Genomic DNA, 20,290 nt, shown 5'->3' with positions numbered 1-20,290 from the left:
TAATTAGTTTTTAAATTTTATTTAATATTAATTTGTTATGCATCTACATAAACAAACCCTACTGTAGCGCAATGACTCTTTTGTTTATAACAAGATTAATAGTAATTTTATTGGCAGACACTTGAGACAAAATTATGCTACCACACTCTATTAGTCAGTGTTATACGTTAACTATGTGTAACTAGTTGTGTATAATGATAATAATAATGATAAAACATTATGTTAACAACTACGTCATCATATTGTGCAACTTAACGTATTTACTACCAGTATATTATATTAGTGTGACACAATTTGTAAAGGGCCAGGCCCGTAGCCAGAATTGATCTCCAGGGGGGGCTCACGGGTTATCAGGGGGGCTCTGGGTTATGAGGGGGGCTTTGTAAATCAACTCCATTTTTCAAAAGTTTAACAGTGTTAAATTAAGGTAAATTATGTGTGTGGGGGTCATTAAGTTACATAAAGTTAGAAATATCACACAAATACTACATTTTTTCTATATCTTTTAAAATATCACTTGCAGTATTAATTGGCTGCTACTGAAATCATCCCTTACTACACACTCCATACTACGTTTGATGATGCAGATATGACACAACAAAAGAGGGGCAATATTCAATCATAGTGCCTAGCATACATTCCACTCCCTGGCCGAAACAATAAAACTCCCCTTCGTTCCCAAAACTTGGGAGCTGTTAGCCTTTGACGAAGATGCGGAGAGAATTTGCATAATGACATCAGTCACAGATTTCTGTATAAATGGGAGGTTGCAGCAACAGGGGCAACGAAGGTACAGGTAAAGAAGCTCCCCTGTGAAGGAACTTTCTGAAGCCTAGAGAAGAGAATCTCCTAAATACTTGCCTCTACTAGACTTCTTATAAGTAAGATGAACGAATGTAATAGCTGCTGTTCATGGTCCCTGAATTTATCCTTCACCAAAGTTGTGAACAAAATAATATGGGCTGTTTACATATTCATTCTTCACTGCAAACAAATTACACACAATAGTTTTACCTAATGCCAAGGGGGCTGACCTCAGTGCCAGGGGGGGCTGATGGCTACGGCTACGGGCTTGTAAAGGGCCCTGGTCATAGGTGTAACTTAGCGGGGGCAGGGGGAGGCACTTGCTCCCCTCCCAAATATTTCAGGTTGAATAAATTTACAAGGGTATTTTTGTTTACCTCATTAAACCTGAGGAACAAAGAAATAAAGAGTATTTTTTTATGATTTCTCAAATGTAGCAGTTATGTAGCAAACTAGTAGACCTACTGAACGCTATTTTTATGGGATTGAGAATTTTTCGACCCCCCCCCCCCATCAAAGTTAAGCCCTGTGTGTGATTTTGACCCTCCAAAGTTTCACCTCAATTTACGTCCATGCCCTGGTACAATTATTTTTACGACTACACCACTGAGGCACACCCTAACAAATGTCCGCCCTGGAATGCTGAGTATGCATTGGAGTTAGCTCGTCTGCACGAGTTATGATACTTTATTTATTCAGCGACGACAAAGTAGTAAATCCTCGCAATTGAAACTACTAGTATGAAACTTGCGGCTACAAAATTATCCCTCGTCTTTCCAGCGTCGTCCATGCACAGTTGCTTCATTTTCCGCTGTTTTAGTAGCAGCGACAGGTCTACAAAGAGTCAGCCGTGTGCCAGTGGCCTAGAGCGAGAAAAATCAATGTAACAGAATGTGGAAGAGCAGCGTGGTGGAGCCGATTGAAGTCCAGCAGATTCGAGTCACAGCCGAAGGGAATGGAATTCTAAACATGTCTGCATCCCATGCAGCTACGAGAATATAAGCTGTTCAAGTTGTATTATTTTCTTCAAGTAGAGAATTCAATCAGGAAGCGAGTGTGATACATCGTTTTTGTAGTAGTTCAAGTTGCTTACAAAGATGCTAAAGATTCAAACAAAGCGGGAAAAATATAGGGTAAGCCAAAAATAATTAAACAAATTGGCATATCTAGTACAGATCGTTTCAAAAGTAGAACAATCTTATAACATGTAAACAGAGATATTCGCACTCAGTTTACTCCATTCTGATGCCTTGTACATTGAGATTTCGTGTTTTTAAACACTCTTTGTTGCAAGTTCACTTCATACAAGATGACTTAAGTCAGAATGGCAGACATCCGTGACAGAGTGAACAGCACAACGCGCTACGACGCCAGGGGTTCCGGGTACGAATTACGGATGGGCAATGGGCACGGGTGTTAATTGTGTCCTTTCATAAATTTCATCATATCATCACTCATTCTCATCTTCGCGATTAGCTAAAAGTTGCAGAAAAGCGAAGTAAAATAAACCAAATCAATCAAGTCAGAGTGAGTTTTTTTTAGAGTGCTAATTTCTGGAGAGAAAAGGGGATAAGAAATTATCGCAGGGTCATAATTCATGGTTTTGTTACTGGAAATTATGACCATCACACATATAAAGTCTCTTTTTTAAATCCTAAGGGTATGGGGTACCCCGAAATTTCGGTACCGTAATCGGCGGGGGGGGGGGGTGGAGTATGTGTATGTTTAGAAGCATATAAAGGGTGTTTTTAGAGTGATAGAACTTTCGATAGGGATAGCTGTCATTTGTTTTGTTTTGATGACATGTTGTTTTGTCATTTCAGATCAGTGAGCATTGGCAAATGATCATGGAAAGACTAATGCCGCAACAACGTTTACAAATTGAGGAAATATATTTCCAAAATCAATGTTCTGTTCACCAAACGTATAGAGCACTTCTGAATTTGTTTGGTGCACATAATCGTCCATCAGAGCAACTTATTCGTCAAACTATTGATAAATTTCGAACAACATTTACTCTACTCTATGAGACACCAACAACAAGACAAAGAAGTGTACGTACGGAAGCAAATATTGGTGCTGTCAGTGATAGTGTTGAAGAAGATCCGAATTTGTCTATTCGTCTCCGTTCTCAACAAGTTGGACTGTGTCCATCCACTACATGGAAAAATTTACGTAAAGATCTTGGTCTACACCCATACAAGATCCAATTGGTGCAAGAACTAAAGCCGCAAGACCATAAGAAGCGTCGTTTGTTTGGTGAATGGTGCCTAAATCAATTGGAAACTGATCCACTTTTTATCGACAAATTGTGTTTAGTGACGAAGCTCAGTTCTCGTTAAATGGTGATGTCAACAAGCACAATTGCCGTATATGGAGTAACAGGCGCGTGCCCAGGATTTTCGTAAAGGGGGGGTGTTATGAATCCAACACATTTTCCAGTTCGCAGGTCAAATTTCTTGTAATAAATTAGATAATTAATATACTTGAATTTTACCCCAATGAACGCAACCAATGTATTTGCTATGGATGCTTCATGTTTTTATTGCATCATATAAAAGCACCTGCTTGAATATTTCCAAATTATTAATATTTTATATTTAATTGCTCAAATATAATTTTTAAACAAAAAATATGTACACTCAACATTGTAACAACATTAAAGAGATTAAGACTACTTGATGTCTTAAAGACAGTAATAAATAAGGTACCACAGTTCAACAATTTAAATTCTGAAATTTAGGCATCGAGGTTTCTGTGCGAGTTCTGACAAGTAACAAGTAAGTTCGTCACAAGTAACTTTTATATCCCGGTGAATGTTCAGAGCAGCTAACCCATTTAATCTTTCTTCGCAAATGGTATTTCGAAGATAGGTCTTCAACCGCCTCAAAGTTGAGAATGATTTCTCATTTGATGTTGTTGTTATCAGTGGCGTAGCATGGGCATTTCGGGTGGGAACGCCAAGTCCGAAGGAAAGGTCGGCCCTTTTTTGGTTAATAATTTACTTATGGAATTAGTCGCCACAGGTGTTGTTTATTTGCCTGAAGTCAGCTGGGTTTGCAATAAAGCATCATCATCCATGCAGTTTTAGGTAGAAAATTAGATGCCTCACTATGCAACAAATGTTTTGAACTCTGGTGTTTTATACCTTTCGGCATGACACAAATCATTATAAAACCTACCTGAATCACAAGCCTCTGGACAACAGTAGACGTCATTGTTGTGAATAATCCAACTAATGATTGATTTAGTTTATTTTACTTCGCTTTTCTACCACTTTTGGTTAATCGCGAATATGAATATGAGTGATGATGATATTGATGAAGGGACACTCACAAGAACACCCGTGCTCAGCCCGGGATTCGAATCACGGGCCTCTGTCGTCTTGGCGCGCTGTGCAAAACACTCTGACACGGAGGTGGGCGGATGATCCAACTATCGTACACTCTACTAACATAACAGTGCCGATTAGTAATTCAGACCACTGTTTATTACGTCTTGAGAATGTTGATAAACATTTTAAAATAATTTTGTCCAGAGACCATTCGATGTTAAGAGTTTTCAAATGAATGCTAAACATTTCCATTGACACAATATTAAGCAGTTACATAATAACTAAAAAATAATAACCCGCAAAACTATTATTTTTTATTATTATTAAGTGGTAGAGCAGCCACAGGCTGAACATCTACCACGAGGACTTCAGCAACTTATTTGACAAAAACTGTGTTGATCTTTTAGTTTTTAATGCACATCGCTGTTCGTGCGATAAATTATACAATGCAGTGGCCATTAAGAAGTGCTATATTTCAGTTGGGTAAAGTTACGTCAGTCAATATTGCGTATTGTAGCAACACATAGCACGAGTGGCACGAGCGCGAAGAACCGGGTAGAAATTCTACCGCTGTCGTTTGCTTCAGAAGGCAGGAAGGGTCACGTGAACCAATCACGTAGCCCTCTGCTCCATACGCGGGCGTAAGAGAGAGCATTTGGGCGCGTGCTTTAGAGATCCAAGCTTTCCCTCCAGAAAGGCAGCAAGGAATATAGGGTCCTGTACGCCGAACCTGCTCGGCGTCTGGCCAGGAAATGCATTTTAAAAAAATGCTAGAACGAGTGTTGTTAGTGGAGCGTTGCAAGCGGATCGCGAGAAATAGCTATTATAATGCCATGAAGGTCAGACATATATGAAATTAGTCAAGATTTACTTTATATTTACAGCATTTACGCATTTTTTAAATATTAAATCTGGGAACGCCGGGCGTACGGGCGTACTATAACGCTACGCCACTGGTTGTTACCGGGATTGTACATAATATGCGCAAACGTGTGTTTACCCAGGGAAATATTACTTCACTGCACATATCAATTGCTTCAAGAGCATTTACTGGACGTGTTTGCATTGCTGCAAGATGACGATACCACAGTCTCATTTCAGTGGGAGCGTTGTCGCCTTGTAATCAAGGTGTCCCGGGTTCGATACCCGATGGAGGCACATAGTGGTTCGGATCTCACTTTAAACTTTAGGTCCAGTCCCGATTAGCCTCACTGTGCATAAAGTGGATTTAAAACATCAATTTAATGAACATTGTACTTGTTGTGGAGATGATTTTGCTAAATATTGTGTACATTTTTGGCATTGTATTATTCTATTATTGGTCAAAACATTTGTTTGACAGTCGACAAACAAATACGAACCCTTTCAGTAATTAACATTTTCTACTACAGTGTCATTAATATGTCATATTCATTTTCATATTAGGTATGTGGAGAGGAATTTTGTATGTTGTTAACGTTATGGAACTGTGAAACCAACTGTTGAAGGGGCCACTCTCCCCTCCCTTCCCCTCCGAAACCCAGTACCGCACCGCAGGATCTGTCACTGAGCCCGAAAAATCTTGCCAGACAGTGCTCGAAATGGAAATTCCTAGCCGAAAAGGGAGGGGATATTTGATCGATTTTGGAGATACGAGGGGGTACATCCTTTAATGGATCAACATGGAGATGAAGACAATACAGTAGGTGGATGATGCTCAATATGCAAATTATTCTAATTGGGGGTATGCTTTGTGAAACTTTCTTAACTGGAGGCAGCATCCCCTACTTCGACCACTGATGCCAGAAAAGATGCTTTCAGAAAATGAATTTATTACTGCACACACATATTACTTATTGTATTTGTTGCGTTTGTACAAGAGAAATATTCAGAAGATTTGTAAGGAATATTTACAGTTCATAGGATGCCTAGTCTATCCCGTGTCGTAATACAAATTGTATCCCTTTCCTACAAAATAATAAAACTGTCCATGGCAACCGCGATTTTATAATGTGGTTGCATACATATATAGTAGCACCAAGCTTTCTGGGACCTCGGAAAATACGTGAACCACAGGCTTCCCCGTGGCTTTAACTAGCGACACTAGTGCCACTGCTCCGAAGCCAGGGTTTCAAATGCCTTGGTGGATCTATAGGGTAGGTAATATAGTTTTCCGAGGGTTCGTGAACAAAACAAAAAGTAAATGATTTTAAAGTCCATTTTATATTCAGATACGTTAATCGGGACTGGACTTAAAGTTTAAATCGGGATACGTACCACTGTGCAATGCACCTTCACAGGGGATCAAATCCAGGACCTCTTTGATTACACCACCATCGGTGAGGCCCCTGAAATCATTGAGGAAACTTGTTCATCTTCATGTTCTGTCGCCCTGTGAAAGTTTATTGGTGATATAGGGTGACATCCTACACACGTCTTCCAGACATACACACGCGGGCACCCCCCTCCCCTGCACACACACCTTTGTATGCTTACAGCACATGCTGTGCCCTTCCAGAAAAACAATTCTAAATCCGCCTATGGATATATGTGCTATCAAATAATGAACGTCACTTATCTCGACAGTTCCTTGACATAATTTTGCAACAAGGTTTCCAATATCTTCTGTTATGCCTTCTTGTTGAATATCAGAGTCTGAAACTTCGCACGTTTCACTCTTGCAATTCGGATGGAATTCCTCTGAACTTAAATCGACCTTTTCTGACGTTCTATTTGTGGAAGGTGAAGCTTCAACTTCCATTTTTTGTTTATTTTGGAAATAATCTAATAATGTATTTCTCCTCTTTTCTCTATCCATCTTTAGTTTCACGTCAAAAATCTATTACACACGCAGAAACGTAACACACAACACGACCACTTCGACTTGCTACCTTGCAGACTGCAACTCGCTCCAAACCCAGTGAACACCAGGACTTGGGACAAAGATACGGGGCGAGTGTTTGTGGGTCCGAGAAGTCGAATGTCTGAACCATACATCCAGCTTGGTCCAGCTCAAATTACGTCACCAGTGTTGACAGCAACCAGTAGTGTCAGTGTCATTAGTGTTGGCAACTGCTAAATTATTTACGCAGAAATTCAAGTGAGATCTTTCACAAATGTTACAAGAAAATTTAATAAACTGAAGGCTGGAAATTGGTTGAGGAAAAAATATCTAATTTGTAAAGAGCACAAGAGTAAATCGTATAATATTTTGGCATATTAATTGTTTTTATTTTGTTTATGAAACTGACTGGGCCAGTTGGGCTATATAACGCATCCCTCACCCCTCCCTTCCTCCCGGCATGCTATTGTACAAAACATCGCTTGCCTCCTTCGTGAAACCATGCTTCATTACTGCCTGCAACAATTATTATTATTATTATTATAATTATTGATATTTTGAAATAAATATGCATCCAGGTGCGATATAAGATTTTGACTTACTTTGCCTACTAATTGTAGTGATTGAAATCTCACAGAACTTTGCTCTGCTGGCATAAATAGTATAAGAAGGGGAAAGAAAGAAAAGGGAAGTTAGCAGCACTGTCGTAACAGGAGAGGGAGGGTCATTCTCCTAAGAGGGTGAAAGAAAGGGGAGGAGGGATTCCTTCAGTTCGCATTCCAAGGGTTACGGCTCTTTTCTTGACCATACTGAGAAGGAAATTCTCCTTCCTTTTCAGTGACTAAGGAATGAATGAATGCCTGTACATTGCTGTAACTCAACTCCAATATTATCAAAAGTAATTGAAGAAGCAAATACATTTCTCATTGCCAAATGTAAACAGTTTACAATATTGGCGATTTGGTACTCAAACACATTTATGAAATAAAATTTATTTTTGCTTTGAATTTTTTTAAATGACGAAACCAATGGGGGGGTTTAACCCCCAACCCCCCCCCCTGGGCATGCCACTTTGGAGTAAGACCAATCCTCAGGAATTACACGAGGCTCCATTGCATCCTGAAAAATGCACTGTCTGGTGTGTGTTACATGCTGGAGGCATCATCGGTCCTTATTTCTTTAAAAATGAGGCCGGCGCACGTGTTACTGTCAATGGATGTCGTTACAGATCAATGATCAGTGATTATTTGTTTCCAAATTTGCATGACATCGACCTGCAACAGTTTTGGTTTCAACAAAATGGTGCCACACCTCATACTGCTATCGCAACAATGGATTTATTGAAAGAACAATTTGGCGACAAAATTATTTCCAGAAATGGTCCAGTGAATTGACCTCCAAGATCATGTGACCTAACGCCACTGGATTATTTTCTTTGAGGATATGTAAAGTCTCTGGTTTATGCTGATAAACCAGCAATAATCGACGCTTTGGAAGCCAATAACTCGTGTTATTAACGACATACGTCCCAAATTACTTTAAAAAGTGGTTCAAAATTGGACTGATCGAATCCGGTTCATCACAGTACATATGCCGGAAATTATTTTCAAAAAGTTAATATCAGAAAGTTATCTTTTAAATAAAAACACAATTGGCTTCAAACTTAATTTTTATGTGTTTTATTTCAATTCAAAGTTCTATCACTCTAAAGAAACACCCTATACTAGGAATTATCAGTGCTGAAATAGAATAATCATAATACATGTCAAAACGCCTATCAATTTATTTCCCTGGGCACACCTTTGATCTCCGGAGAGCAATTCCTAAAATGTCAAAAAGCCTCTCCTTGAACTTAAAAGAAAGACTTCATTAAATTTTCTCCTACAAGTGAAAGTAAATTGTACAGGTATATTCGTTGGAAGCAGACCAAGTCTCATGTTTAAGAAACACTTGCGAACAGATACACAGCAAAAGTTTGGCATTTCATCCAACACAGCTACAAATTCATAACATTTTCCTGGAAGCTGAAAAAGACAAAGTGAACAACTAGTAGTAAACAACAGCTGCTTGATGGCCTTAGGAGAAAAGTAAGTTGCAGTCAGCAAAAGGAAGTTGAGAGTAGTCAGCTTTGATAGCTCAATACGTGGGCATGGCAAGTCGCTTTGGATCAAGTTTCCGCAACACAACAGTTATTTGAACACTCAAAATACATTTTCAGGAGAGCCGCTTTCCTTTTGGACGACGATGTAATTTTGCTACTGACACTACGAAGTTCTATTTCGCAAATATTTGTACGAAATGCATGTGAATTTATCTCAAAACTACTAAAAGTTGACAGGAATTATCGAAGCACAAACACACACAAAAATGAACGACATGAAACTATGACCATGTAGTAGTAGAACAAAACATGGCATTGTCTGTTCCATCCACGGTTGATGTACTTTTCTACTGAAAGTTGAATATAACCCTATTTTCAACATTAACGCTTCTATTTTTATTTTACCAATGAATCATGTCTGCAATTGGAACTACAAAACTAACAAACAATGAAGAATTAAAAGTTACAAATGTCCATGTTAGATAACATCATTGATCCTCGAGCTTTAACAATGAAGCTTTGGGGGATTGAAGTACTGAACATTAAATTAAAATTCAACACCTTAAATAATATTTTTTTTGTACAAAAGTACGATTAGAACCACTTGAAGGTACATAGAATGCAAGTTCCTTTGATTGTAAAGCAGAAGCTACAAGAAAATAAATCGTGCTGAATGCGCATTAAGGATTACATCGGACTCCCTGCCAACGGCGCCGAAGTATTCTCACATTCAAGCAGTTCTACGTACTGCTAACACAGATGCATCCATCATGGTATCGAACCCGGATCTCTTGATTACAAGGCGACGACGTTACCACTATCGGTTTGATTTGTTTTATTTCACTTTGCTTTTCTGCCACTATTGGAAAATCGCGAAGAGGAGGATGAGTGATGATATGATGAAACTGATGAAGGGCCACTGACAAAGAACACCCATGCAAAGGCCTGGATTCCAAGCCGGGACCCCTGGCCTCGTCGCACGCTGTGCTAACCGCTCCGCCACTATCGGGAGGCACAGGGTTGGAATTCAAGTAACTGTAAGTAAAGATTAGTCCGTTTTCGATAACATCACTTAACCTCGTACTTAAAAAATGAAACTTTGGTGGATTGAAATAATGGGACATTAATTTTCTCGTTTAGGCTGTTGTGTGATAATCCTTGTTTTCTCATTACGCTTCAAATGTATTAATACTTTAAATGAAGTATTTATTGCTCATGTAATTCAACTTTACTCTAAATATTTCTAAAGAGGGATGGGGGCTAACACTTCCTTTCCTTGCCAAAGCCTTAAGTTCAGGGTCAGGAAACGCCACTGGAAACAGCATGCAAAAAAGATCACACGATTTGCCCGATAACGAGCCTACAAGCACTGCACTGTCCTCGCCGTAGCCCATGGTAACCGCTAAACCACGTATTATTCATTCACACATTATGCATTAATACAATGCACTATCTTACTATCGAAATGTCAACTGGCGTCAACAGCATCGCAAGAGCATCATGCATTAGAAAGGACCGATCACAAATCAAAGTTAGGTATACATGAACTACGTAGTGGAACAGTCTATTTATTCCGTATAGTTTATATATATGAGTATTGTTTCAAAAGTGATGATTAAAAAAAAAATACAAAAAAGATGGATCGATGAGTTTCGAGATCCGATAAATATTCCACTAAAAAGTCTGTATTTACTTAAAAATTTAAAGTTTGTTTTAAGTGCATTTTATGCACATAGAGGCAAGTCAGGACCAGATCTTCAGTGGTGTTTCAACTTAAATCGAATTGCACACCCCTTGAATGGTCCATTTTCTTTCATTCATAATTGTGACCCTTAGCACTTCTTCAATTTAATCATAGTGGAGGAACTGATAAAGAACTGACGAAACCAGGCCCGTAGATAGAGGGGACAGGGGGAGCAACTGCCCTCCCCCTGAGAGCCTTCTTTGCCCCCCTGTTAAAAATACAGAACACATTCCTACCTGAAATTCTCAATAATATTTACAATTATATCATGTGTTACTCTAGCAACATAACAAAGACACTTATTGATTTTGCGATTTATTAGGGTGTATGGGATTCCGTATAATGTCGTATCATGATTGGGGGGGAGGGGGGATTCCCTTCCAGATTCAGACTTCGGAAAATGATTTTGCAATTTTCAGTATCTAGAACAGTTGTGACATTTTGAGTAGTCTTGTATTAAAGGTGCCTAAAGGTATCGAATGTTTTTCTTGGATGTGTTGCTATGAACTTGAAAGTGCTTAAATTTTTGTTTCATGTGGATATTTAATTTTTGTTACTTATCGTTGCTTTTCTGCCACTTATAGCTAATCGCAATAATGAGTGATGACGTGAAATTGATGAAGAGACATTCATAAACAGTGCCGCAAGCACAAGGGGGCAGGGGACATTGCCCTCCCCCGACCTTGGACGGAAGTCCTGTCTAGACGAAGCAAACATTGAAGTAAAAAAACAAGACTAGGAGAATCTAAGAATAGCAGGACAATTGGATACTCATGATGGAATTAGTTTTTACGTGTTCCTTGCATTTTTCTTCCAGACGGCCAAGGGCACTTGCAAGGGGCACAGAGGGGCAATTGCCCTCCTCCATTTCAAATTCTATACAAATAAAAATACATTTCGTAAAATTTTGTTGCTCGCTTCGCTCGCAATGTCTACTATTCTTATAGTCCAAGTTCATAGCCACAGATATGGGGCGGCAGGAGTCGGTCCTGGGAGCCAAATGATCTATAGTAAAAATAAATGTTAAAAAGAATGCCATGGCGCCCCGTAAAGTTATTTGCACCCTATTAAAACAATTTCTTTCTATGAAACTTAATATGGAATATTAATGATGACACTGTCTGTAATCCAAGAAGTCATTGATCAATCAAGGGATTCCTATTTGTTTGTCAGGTGTCAAACACATGTATTTCACCTATAATTCACACAAAATGGTTAACATAACCAGTAGGCAAACATTGTCTTTAGTGATTCAAGAGTCTCCCCTTTGAAGGAAATAGAGTCCGTGGTGGACTAAGGGACCCATGTTTTAATGTTTTAGCAAGTAGAAAAAAATGTATTACAAATTTTTACACAATTCATCAAAGTGTAGATAATATGTAACCATTATTATTTAATTAATTCGATTTTTCTTGCATAACACAACTCAAAGGTGTTGTTGGATTCACGTTAGATTCCTTTGTGAGTAAAAATCTTGCATACTGGAAACTAGAGGGAATCATTATGAAGCATGATTTATAAAGGGCTCCCTTAATCAGTTTTGCAGAGAGGTCCAAAGCTGTTGGTATACATATTAATCATCTATTAACATTATGGACCTGTAAATATAAAGTAGATACAGTCTCTATTAGCTTATTTATGTTAAACTTTATATTCTTTGCAGTGGCGTGCCCAGGATTTTCGAAAGGGAGGGGTTATATCTACATTTTTAAGTAGTCAGTCCTCATTTTGCCTAGTGTTGTCCACGGGACGAGACGGGACAGGCTTTTAAAAATTCGAGACGAAACGAGATTGACCATGTGTCATGAGACAAACGAATATTTTCGAGACGAGACAGCATTTCCACGAGACTTCCACGAGACGAGACAGGCCAAAGTCTCGTCTCGTTGGCAACACTAATTTTGCCATATTTTCTTGCCTTTGACGTTCTTTTTTTAAAATATCGGACCAAAAGTGGGGTAGAACCCACACCAGTCCCCCCTTTGAGCACGCCACTGATTCTTTGGCAATCTGGAAAGATCATTATCGAAATATTGCTGTTTGATGTTGCTCGAAGTTTTTGTTGTTCGTTGCAGTTTCAAGATATCATCCCTTTCTGTTATTTATCTATTTTGGGGGTCTGTGCCTCTGTGTACCCTGCTATATCTGCTAATGCAACACAATATATTAAGAAATTGCCCCCTCTAGGATTGACTTCGCCCCCCCCCCCCCAAACAAAGAATTCCTGGCTACGGGCCTGGACGAAACGATTGTAACTTACCAGTGGCTTCGTAGAGTTTGTGGTCTAACGGTTAGTGTAACCGACAAACTTCCTCATAAGAAATAATGGGCTTGGTATACATACAGTATTATTTCGCTAAACATATTGTTCCCGCAGGATATTTTCTCAGGAAGGGCAGTAATAGAAACTTTTATTATTATTATTATTATTATTATTATTATTATTATTATTATTATTACTGCTATTATTATTGTTTTTGTTGATATTATTAATATTATATTACTATTACTACTACTACCTATGTTTTTTTTTTAAATTACATACATTTGTAAATTTCCATATTCTGTATATCTACAGGGTGGGTGAGAAGTAACTCCCTATTGCAGTGGCGTATGCTGAGACCAAGATCAGGGCTATCTCCAAATATAGTAGTGTTTGAATTTTAAATGAAAATGTGTCCGGCAAAAAAGAGGGGGGGGGGGCTCTTCCGCATTCATTTTCGATTTTTTTTGTTTACATCGATATCTTGCCATTAAAAACAACAATAGTAGGCAATGGACATAAACTAAAGTATTTCATGCTTATTTATAAAGAGGAGCGGTCTATAACATGCAATATGTAGGACCTTCATGCGAGTATGAAATAATAATTAACTTCTTACCATACTTGAAGGTAAACTCCATTCTTCTCTCCTTTTCCGTGATTTTTTTTTGTCACTTTATCGAAGAATGTGTCCTCACATGAATTTCTGATGTTCATTAGAACCCCTTTCTCAGTAGACATTATAGCTAAATTGCTAAGCCGCGCTTGTCCCTGTGTTGCTAATTGTGGCCCCTAAATGCACATTCTTGCTTCCCCAGAAATGCTATTGCATTAATTAATCTTCTTATAATAATTCTGTTTTCCTTCACTTTTTCTTTATGCAAACTGTCAGCAATCTTCTCTTGCAAATTCAAGGAATGATCAATTCTTTGAGAACCGAATGTCTGTAAGTTACTGAACGCACGTATATGACTAAGTGATTTTTGGTGTTTATCGCAAGCAGTTACCAAATAGTTTAAATTACTAAATCCTGTTGTATTCTAAGGACTTTTGTCGGTAGAAAAAAAGCAAACATGCCCAGCAATACGACTTATTAAGTGCACTCGACCCAGTCAACCAAAGATATTTTTGGTAGCTGGTCTCGTGAAAACGCCTAATATATACCTTATTTTTGTCTTTCTGCACGACTGTAAGGTCCGGAAGAGGTGGAAGAGGCCTACCTGTCTCTATTATTTGCATCCTATCCTCGTAAGGAAGCCGTGAGAATCGCGTCTTGGAGACAAGTTCGGTGATTAAATCCATTTTCACACGCTCACGGAACAAAAACACAGCACAACAAAAGGATTCCCATCCATGAACACGATACGCGGGCGACACAAAGAACTCGGATCTCTGACACAAGTTTGACCATATATCCCTACCTTTTGCGGAAACCACCACCGACCCGCGTGGTTGAAAACACGTGCGTGAATGGTTGCTATGACAACATGGATTGTTTATGTTGCCAAACGTATTTCATTAGGATGACTCGGGCCAAAACCCCCACCGCGAGGGCGAAGGTTTTGACATTTTGACAGCGGGGGGATGTGGGAGGGGGTATGCTTGAAACAGAAGTAAACAGGATGGCAACATGGCTGACGTCATCAGCGACCGGCTGCGACCACAGTCGAATTTCATGGAGAAGCAGAGTGCCACCTTCAGGGGAAAATCACTAAATTTGGCGGATTTATAATGCTTGTATGTGATGGAACTGTAAGAGAGACGGGCAATGCTCGAAGGGATGGAGAGGGGAGGAGGTGATGTAATTTTCATGAGGCATCCCCCTAGCTTGAATAATTTGCATTGGCACCCCCGCCTATATTTTTTTCCCCAGCGATTTAGCGAATTTCGTATTTCCATTGTTGGCAACACTACAACATCGCCAGGATGCAGCGAAGTCTTCACTCTCCAGCGCTTGGGGTTGGAAGCCAGCACCAGGGACCACCAAGGTCGTCCCTGCCAGCACAAATACGTCATGGGTTGAAAGGACCGCCTGCTGGTTCAAAGACTATTCCCTCAGACGAAGAAGCCTGGCGATAAATAAAGACGACCTTACACTAGCGCTTTCAACCGTGGCCGTTACGTGAGAGTGAAGCATCGGTTAAATTTGCTAGTCTATTATTTCCTGTATTTTAATATGGGCTTCGGCGATAGCCTAGGTAGCCTAGAATATACGCGCCTGCCCTATTGTAAATTGTGCATAACTGTTTTATTTGTTATTGGATTTGCATGAAATTCGGATATGTTGTTTCTTACAATGGTACAATTTTTTACATGACAATTCTTTCATGTCACTGCAAGTATTAGTGGCGGACCATGGCTCAACGTCTAACCGTGCATGAACGTGCTCAGCTGGCATCACGCTATGAAGTATGGTGATCCGTGGTGAAAGTGCAGAGATGGTGGCGAACTGTCAAAGGACCTCGTGCCTTGATAGATGGAAAGACCATAAAGAACTGCCATTCAAAACTCATGAATTCAGGTTCTGTAGCTGATATGAAAAGACGCAGCCGCCTCTCACAATCCAGGACAGTTGAAAATGTTCAAGTGGTTCAGGAAATGTTCACTCGAAGTCCTCACAAATCACAAAGACAAGCATCTCGTGAAAGTGGTTTAACACGGCACACAATCAGAACAGTTCTAACAACAGGGTTAAATTTTCGTCCATGGAAACCACATTATTGCCAGGAGTAATCAGCTGAAGACTTTGTTCATTGGTTGAAGTAGGGAGAGATGATGCTCGCTTGGTATGAGAACTGGCCCAATGTTCCTGACAACATCTTATGGACAGATGAGGACAGATCGTCATAATTGTTATTACTGGGCAGAACATGATCCAAAAGTGATTGCTAAAAGACGTCAAAATCGTGCTAAGGTCACAGTGTGGTGTGGAATGACATCCTCAAAAGCGATTGACCCATACGTAATTAGGGACACAATTAATGGGGAACGGTACCTCCTTATGCTTCAGAATTTAGTTCATGGCATTGTATCCACGTGGGACAATCATAATGACCTTATCTTCATGCAAGATGAAGCCCCACCTCATTTTGCAATTCCTGTTAGGGAGTGGTTGGACACCCATTTTCCTGGACTTTGGTTGGGTCGTCGTGGCCCCCATGAATTGCCAGCTAGGAGTCCCGACCTAACACCCTGCGACTTCTTTCTTTGGGGATGGGCAAAAGAACAAGACTATCGCACCAAACAACAAACTGTTGATGCTTTAGAGGAGCGAATTCATGAAGTTCTCACGAACGTACCACCGGAGTACCTTGCAAAAACTATCGCAAACATCCCTACTCGTTTACGGGCACTGATGGACAATGGTGGTGCTCATGTTGAATTTTAAATTTGTCTTGTAAAGAACAACATATCCAAATTTCATGCAAATCAAATAACAAATAAAAAAGTTATGCACAATTTACAATAGGGAGTTACTTCTCACCCACCCTGTATATACAATTTGCATAACTGTATACTTAACATTAATTCATGTAGGACATAAAGCTGTTTTCTATAGTTAGATAATCAGTGTAAAATAGACTGCAAGCTTAAATGTAACCCTACTTCAAATAATAATAATCCTTTTATTAGTGTGATTGTTATTTTTACCAGTTTGTTTAAAGGCAAATCTTATACCTTTTTTGGGAAAAAATACACGTGGATACATTTTAAAACCCCATCAAATAATTCGTGTTTGTGAACAATTATTAAGATCAAAGCTCTGTTGAACATTATATATATATATATATTCAGATTTGTGTTGTTCGATTTCTGCCAAGCGAAAAATAAACCGATTGAATTTGATTTATGTTATTTTTCCTGGATTACTACCGCTCATATCAAGATAAGGGTTGTTTTACGAATGCTAATTTATTATGGTGGGTTATTTATTTCTATATACTTCGTGCTATTGTTAACGTAGGAGCTTCTATTGGTATTATCAGCGCCAACCTCGTAACAAGAATAATTTTGTATTCGTGGTTCCTTGATTTGTTTTATCACGTTATCCTCTGTGGTTTATCTCTTGGGTCAGCATAGCATATTCTTCCACGGGTCAAGGAAAGACGTTACTTACGGCCTGTAAGTCACAGAAAACAATACTTTTTTTATAAAATATCTCTACAATTTCACCATTCGAATTACAATACTACAACGTATATCAAGCTGGAGATCGTGAATTGGATCACGAAAGGAAAAGGGTATCGCGTCTGGCTTACAATCATATAAGCTTTTTGAAGTGTAAGGTTAAAAAAGGAAATAGGCTCCCCGATGGCGTAGTGGTAACCTCGTCGCCTTCTAATCGAGTGGTCCCGGGTTCGATATCAGCGATTTCGTTCCCACTTTAAACAGTAGGCCCAGTCCCGATTAGCCTTTCTGTGAATAAAATTTACTTGATTCACAGAAACTCAAATACGTGCACGCAAGAGAGTAGTTAGCATTAACGATGAGAATACGGATTGAAATCCCGGTTTTGGCATGCATATATCTTCGAGTTTTTTTTGTTTTTTTGTTGTTGTTTTTTTCAAGAATTTATTCTGCTAATCATCAACGCTCAAGGCCAGGTCTAACAGATAAGTGGGAGCGCGAATAAAAATAATTAAATAAAATAAATTTATGAGGAGCGAAAGATTTTGAATTGTTTATGGCAATGCGGATTAAGAAAATTATGAAAGTTACAACCCTCAAACCTCCGATATCGCCATCTCTCTCGCTCTCTCCCTTTGTCATATAGATGGGTGGTCTTTTCACAAGGCACTCAAATGTCAGCCACGTAGTGCCTCCCCCACCCCACATACTACAACGAGGCTCGGGAGACTGAAACCAAAACTTGTTTAATCCTCTGTAGTGTTTTGGTTCGGTGCCCTGTTCATGCCCGTTTGCGATTTTCACTTCATCCATGTCATGTAATTACCATTCATCCTCGTTGTCTCCAACCTCCCCGATTGGAGTATTTGTAACGCTCTCACATTGTAATCAAGGAGTCCCGGGTTTGATATCCGGTGGAAGTACATCGCACAGTGGTTCACTTTTAAATGTAGGTCCAGTCCCGATTAGTGAACATGCAAAAAATTATCCTTATTAGTCACGATTAGTCAAAGGTGGCAGAAAAGCGACATGAAATAAAAGGAAATAAAACAAATACGAATCCATTCTCGTATATACATAAAGAACGAACTTCGTTTGGGACTGAAATTATTTTTTAAGGCCGATATGATTGAGCGGCTTCTTCGAAATGTCAACCGACTATGTTTTACTACGGGGGAGGGGGCGAAAGGGGGATGGGCTAAACTAAAAAGAACGCAATTTCTAGGCAGCGGGAGTTGTAGAAATGCCGGGGCCTTGGGTGGTGTCAGCCGTACCTTGCTGGTGCCGCGTCCAAGGGCTTTCATCGAGCTCCTGCGCGGAAGCTGGGCAACCCGCAACAGCTGTGATTGGAGGGGGTGCGCGTGACGTCAGCACGTGGAAGATCGATCCCAGGGATAGGTGGTGGTGGGGGAGAGCAGTTTGTTTGTCCGTGTGTGATGGAAATGTCCTGGGTTGCCGATACTTCAGTTCTATAGGCGCCAACAATGTAGCTGGAGAAGGTAAGTCGTCGTTATTGTTGTGATTTCTTGGAACTTTTGTGTTGGCGTGATTGACCTATTTGCTCACTATTTTTCTTTTTTATCTCTCACATTTGGACAAATATTAAAGGCGATGATATTTCAGCGGATTTTTTTTTCATTGCCTCCTGCGCGAATGAAGTCGAACAGGTGGATAATAAAATACAGGAACGCTTCTGATATCAAATTATCCCAAATTATCCTTTCGTAATTCCTTTTGAGCTTTTTACGGGCGCAAATCGAATTTTGAAAAAAACACAGAGAGAGATAGATTTGAACGCTTTTTGAAAAAAAAAAAGTCCAATGCAAAAACTGTTCAAGCAGCTACCTGTGTTGCTGTTTTATTAAATGTTTTTGATGAGATCCTACACTAATCGCATTACACGCAAATAAGGGTTAACAATGTTACACTTCTAACCTTTTTTTTTACAACAGCGATTGCTTAACTTCCACAAAATATTCAAGGGAAGATGCCAATAAATTTTGACATTCTGCATAAATTTACTCGGAATAAATATGGAGCATATGTGTTCTGTCCAGAGCAACGGATGTTTTCACTTCATACGCGGAAGGACAGAAGTAGCTGAACTCGTTAGAAAGTAACAGACAAAGAACCTACAGTTGAAAATGCATGCCTTCCCGCGTGGGAATAGTAATGCTATGCACACCTCCTGGATTCCATCGGGGAAACTAAAAGTGGAGATTAGCCCAAAGGTAAATCGGGAAGCCATTTTTGGCAGAAAATCTCCTACTGAATGCCGGCGTTGTTGGTAAATTTCAAATATATATATTAAATAGATTGATTTCCAAATCAACAAAACAACGTATATGCATTCATGACAGATGTGAACTAGAGAACAGGTAACGATTACAGATGCAATGAAGTGTAAGACTGTTTTAAGCTTACAAATCTCAAAACAAGTAAGGAATACTAATTATCTACGATAAGTTACTCAATTTCCACGTACTTTCCATGAACCTTTGCAGCTACTGTTAAAAAACTGTTAACAAAGGTTGAGAAGCCAAGGGCGTAACATAGAGATATCAGACAACGATGAATGTGAGACGATTTGTCCCCACTTAGCATTTTATTTCTAACTTCTTGCTGGTAAAGCTCAACTATAATGTGGATTGGTTTGTTATATTGTATCTAATTGAACAATTAGTTCCTGTATACACGTAAAACATAGTACTTCGATAGACAAGAAACTCCTAATTAGATGATTATGCAATGACAATCCTAACACATTAAGATCTTATGTTCACTCTCGAACGCCTCATAGAGAAGAAGGTCAAGTGGCAGGTCATGGTACTGAATTCCACGACTATAGGGCAGCTGAACTGATTTAGACCTAACAGCTAATATATACAGTCTGATCTATTATTCACAATGTTGTATGGCTTTCAACATGCAAACAAGGGCAGGAATTGTGTCAGGAATGCTAGCAACTTGTTAAACCCTCAGAATATGAAAATTAATAGTTTGAGTATCTCATACTTAAAAACTTTTACTCGACACTAGAAATAACTTTCCTACACTTCTCAACATGATACAGATCACACGGACTAATTTTCCAC

At 39.3% G+C, this 20,290-nt stretch overlaps 1 protein-coding gene and 1 long non-coding RNA gene across 2 annotated transcripts in view; one reads left to right on the top strand and one right to left on the bottom strand.

The window, feature by feature from the left end:
- The window catches only part of LOC146003493 (uncharacterized), a 319,461-nt gene that overhangs the window by 149,266 nt on the left and 149,905 nt on the right, over window positions 1-20,290 (bottom strand). The gene's annotated exons all lie outside the window — the stretch shown is intronic.
- Window positions 18,624-20,290, top strand: part of LOC146003485 (glutamate-gated chloride channel-like) — a 126,934-nt gene continuing 125,267 nt past the window's right edge. The window contains exon 1 of the mRNA XM_083141778.1: window positions 18,624-18,694. The gene's annotated coding sequence lies outside the window, so the exon portion shown is untranslated. The remainder of the gene's footprint in view (window positions 18,695-20,290) is intronic.

Source organism: Lepisma saccharinum, chromosome 1 (assembly GCF_977018435.1).
Source record: "Lepisma saccharinum chromosome 1, izLepSacc3.1, whole genome shotgun sequence".
Lineage (NCBI taxonomy): Eukaryota > Metazoa > Arthropoda > Insecta > Zygentoma > Lepismatidae > Lepisma > Lepisma saccharinum.
The sequence above is the reverse complement of the archived record's forward strand: the minus strand, read 5'-3'. Positions and strand labels throughout refer to the sequence as shown.